Raw genomic sequence first — 4309 nt, 5'->3', positions numbered from 1 at the left:
CGCCGGAGTGCCGCGCAGAAATCGCGGCGGCGGTCGGCGCCAGAGACCTCTGTTCCCAAGCTCGCTTTGTGGCGGGCCAATCCCCGAGTTCTCTGGAGCCAAGCTACGAGGAGGAGGAAGCCGATCCAATGTTCATGCCGGAGGTCGCGGCGCAGAAGGTCCCCGATGGGTATGAGACGATGGACGTCGACTTCGTGCCAGCTTCCGAGTCCCCCATGGTGCAAGCGGACCAGCGGTTCAACCTGGCGATACTAAAGGAGGACCGGGAGGCAGAGGCTCAACTTGACGCGGAGCGCGCGCATGCCGCTGCCATCGAGGCTCTCCTGCAGGCGGAACCGGATGTCGTGGATGTGAACCAGGCGGCGGAGGCTCAACTTGAGTCAGATCGCACGGATGCCGCTGCCATTGAGGCCCTCCTGCAGGCGGAACCGGACGTCCTGGACTTGAACCGGGCGACAGAGGCTCAACTTGACGCGGAGCGCACAGATGCCGCTCTCATCGAGGCCCTCCTACAGGCGGAACCGGACGTCCTGGACTTGAACCGGGCGGCGGAGGCTCGACTCGACCCGGAGTGCGTGGATGCCGCTGCCATCGAGGCCCTCCTGCAGGCGGAACCGGACGTCCTCGACTTGAACCGGGCGGTGCTCACATCCATGCAGAGTGCCCGCACGCTCCGCGTGAATGAGTAGCTGGAGGCCGAGGACAACCACGGTGCGGAGACACACGTCGGCAGCTACGGCTGGTTCATGCCGGCAGCCAAAGACGACGAGGCTGTCTCATTCCGCGAGCAGTGATAGTTTTTCTTTATGTTGTTGTTTTTATGTATCTTTTGCTGTGTAAAAACATATATTGTTATGCAAGTCGCCTGACTTGGGTCAGTCTACCATTTTAGGCAGTTGGATGAATATCCTACGTCTCCTAACCCTTCTTCCTCACCTCTTCTTCTTCCCGAACAGACCACCGCACGGGCCATACGGATACTCCCCAACATGCGGTTGGATAAACATACTCTATGAACAAAAAATATGTGTCAGCGGTAGGATGGCTGAGTTTGGTTTGTTCACATGCGACAACACGTGTCAGTGAGGGTGTGTTCCCTTGGTTGGGTTTGCAGCGTGCAGGAGCGACTGTGCATGTGAGGGTGCGGTGCGACCGCAGCGTGCAGGAGCGACCGTGTGAGGGTGCGGTGCGACCGCGACAGCCGTGCGCAAGTGTACCTCCTTTTCATTTTGAAAACATTAGGCAAGCTTGGCAAAAATGTGTGGCGAAGTATGGCAATGCAAGTCCTAGACCCAAACAGGATAAGTACGTAGTACTACGTACTAGGAGTACTAGTGTTAAAAAAGAAAGGCGGGGTTTTCCTTCGCGGGATTAATCGATACAAATCCTCGTTTCACGTGTCAATTAATGCGTATTTTTTCTCCAAAGCCCAAAGAGCTAACCATCTCACTCCTCATCGCTTGATTAATGTAGCGCCATGCAAACCAACCTTCTCACTTCCGCATGCATGCAGGGGATATTAATGTCCTTGGTTGCTAGTATGAGGCAAACCCCATCAATTTTGCCTCGATTAGTGTTAGTGGCCTTTTGCAAATTGTAATTTTGATATACTGGCCTTGTGTACAAAAAATGGAGGTAGTAACTATATTTGACTTCCTTCCCCATTGCGGTGACGTCGACGATATCTCGAACGTTGTGGTTTGGCGAAGTGCGTTCGACGGAGAACACCATTGAGGGAGACCACGGTAAGTCGTTCGCAAGTGCCGCCTGCAAGCCGAGACAACCGTCTTATTTGCATCCAGGAAGTCCGTTGAACCAAAGGACGCGTAAATGTACTAGTACTACTCGTACACAATATCGTCGTCCGTCCAGCTTAGTGCGGTGAGATGGTTTCTCGAAGAAGACGATGGAGAAGCAGAGTCAACGAAGAGTGAAATGATGGTTGCTTCGTCCGTGCTTTGTGATTTGATGCCTCACTGCTTTGTGATTTGTGATAGAAGGGACAGGGGAGTAGACTCTGTCCTCTATACTGTACATGAGTCCAAGCACGGGAGAAAGAGGAGAGACGTTGCATTTTTCTATTCCTTCAATCAATCAATCAGGGAGCTTCGGTTCCATCCTTTTGGCTTTGGCAACACCATCCACAATGGTTCCCACGATGCCAAAAGCTATTTTCACATTTGGCTACACATTGTGGATGCCCTTAACCGTACCACTTGGTTTTGCTCCTGTGTGCTATCTATACAAATCTCAATTATATTGATCTAAAAATTATGGAATCAAGATTAGTAAAAAGGAGGTGATTTTGCCGCGCGGATGGCGGGGGAGGTTTCTTATTTTTAGAGGACGTTGTCCTGGCGGTTTGCTAACATGCGGTCCCACATGTCGGTGCTTTACCAAGCCGATCCGCTTCCCACATGAGGCAGAACAACGGCAGAAGCAACACGTGGTTAACTTGAAGAAGATGAGGGAGAAGCGCATTCAGCAACGAGTGAAATGATGGTTGCTTCGTCCCTCCAACTTCTTTTTTTAGCATTATTACTTCGTCCCTCCAACTTAATTGCGGGAAAGGTGCAGGTTTGTGATTTGACACCTCATTGCTCATTACTACGCCGGCGCCATGACTGGGTGCTTCACCCCGGCTGCTCTGCACTGTATTCCGGTATGGCACATGGACCCGGTAGCTTGATGCCCCACATGTCGGCGAAAGGGACAAGAAGATTTATGAAAGCGAGCGCTCCACTCTTACGACGGAGGAGTACACGACACGACGGCCCAGTGAACTGTCACTTGTACTGTATATAGTACTATAGTTTTGCTGTTTCGCACGATCCATCGATACAAACCGGATTAAACAGGAAAGGGCGGGATTTTTCCCGCGCGGTATATGATAATGGCCATACATTTCAAAGGCAATTTTAATGTATGCAAACTGAATAATTAAGTAACAATATGATATCTAGTAAAACTAAAAACACATATGATTTATTGTGTTAGAGTGTAGTAGTAGTGCTGTATTGCATAGTTGTTAGATGTAACATGCGAGAACGTGTAGAGATGTAGTTTTGGAGGGCCTACAGAGAGAAAAGCGTAATACGTTCACCGAACTTCAGAATAAGCTGATTACGGTCACTATATATGTTTTGCGGTGATTATACGGTCACTTGCTCACGGTTCGGCATCAGATTGCACTCTGTTGACCGGCCAAATAGTCTGCGTGGCACCATGTTGACTAGTTAAATTGACCACGTTCCTTGTGGGTCCCACCTGTCAGTTCGCATAGGGAAAAGGTCAGATAAACACAAATTTACGCAGGCGCGACAAGACTCCAACCCGTGCGCGGGAATCACCTGGTTGTGTATGTGTCTGTCAGGGCCTGATGTGTGCGCATGCACGTGTAGGTTGAGCACTTGAGCGTGAGAGTGTGTGTTGGTCGTGTGGTGTACTGGTGTGTGCATGCATGCGTGCGTGTGTGCATGTGAGTGTTGCGTGCGTGCGTGGCTGCGTGTGTACGTGTGAGTGTTGCGTGCGTGTGTGGGTGCATGTGTTTGTGTGAGTGTTGCGTGCATGCAGTTCGTGTGCATGCGTGTGTGTGTATAATCACCACACCAGCTCATGTGTGTTAAAACAGACGGCTCAGCATACCAATACAAGGCCACCTTGTCCGCTGTGCCCGCGGTCATGACTTCGAACCACCGTCCAATATATTTTTGTCGTTTGTTTTCATTCTTACTAGCAAGATGCCCGTGCGTTGCACGTAACATCAAGATGCATTTGTATGACTAGTTTATCTTGTGAGAGAAAAGGATGAACGAGGGAAGGCCTTATTTGCAAATGTGGAGAGGTGTGTGGGTACATCTTAGGCAAAATTGTCATAGTTTCTTTCCTATCCGTCAGATATAAATCGGACGGCCTATATTGCAGGATGGCAGGCACACCATCATCACCAACTCTGTTTTTTATAAGAGTGTATTTTATCCCTACTCTTATAAAAAGCATAGTTGGTGATGATCGTGTGCCTGCCATCCTGCAATATAGGCCGTCCGATCTATATCTGACGGATAGGAAGGAAACTATGGCAATTTTGCAAAAAGATACCCACACCCCTCTCCACACTTGCAAATAAGGCCTTCCCTTGTTCATCCTTTTCTCCCACAAGATAAACTACTCATCCAAATGCATCTTGATGTTCCATGCAACGCATGGGCATCTTGCTAGTATTTTATAAGAGTGTAGATGTAGAGTAGATACAAGCCGACAGGTGGGCCCGATGGTAGTGAGATAATGTGATGCAACACTAGAGGTGCCA

Source organism: Aegilops tauschii, chromosome 6, assembly GCF_002575655.3.
Source record: "Aegilops tauschii subsp. strangulata cultivar AL8/78 chromosome 6, Aet v6.0, whole genome shotgun sequence".
In the NCBI taxonomy this organism is placed as follows: Eukaryota; Viridiplantae; Streptophyta; class Magnoliopsida; order Poales; family Poaceae; genus Aegilops; species Aegilops tauschii.
Note: the sequence above shows the minus strand (reverse complement) of the source record.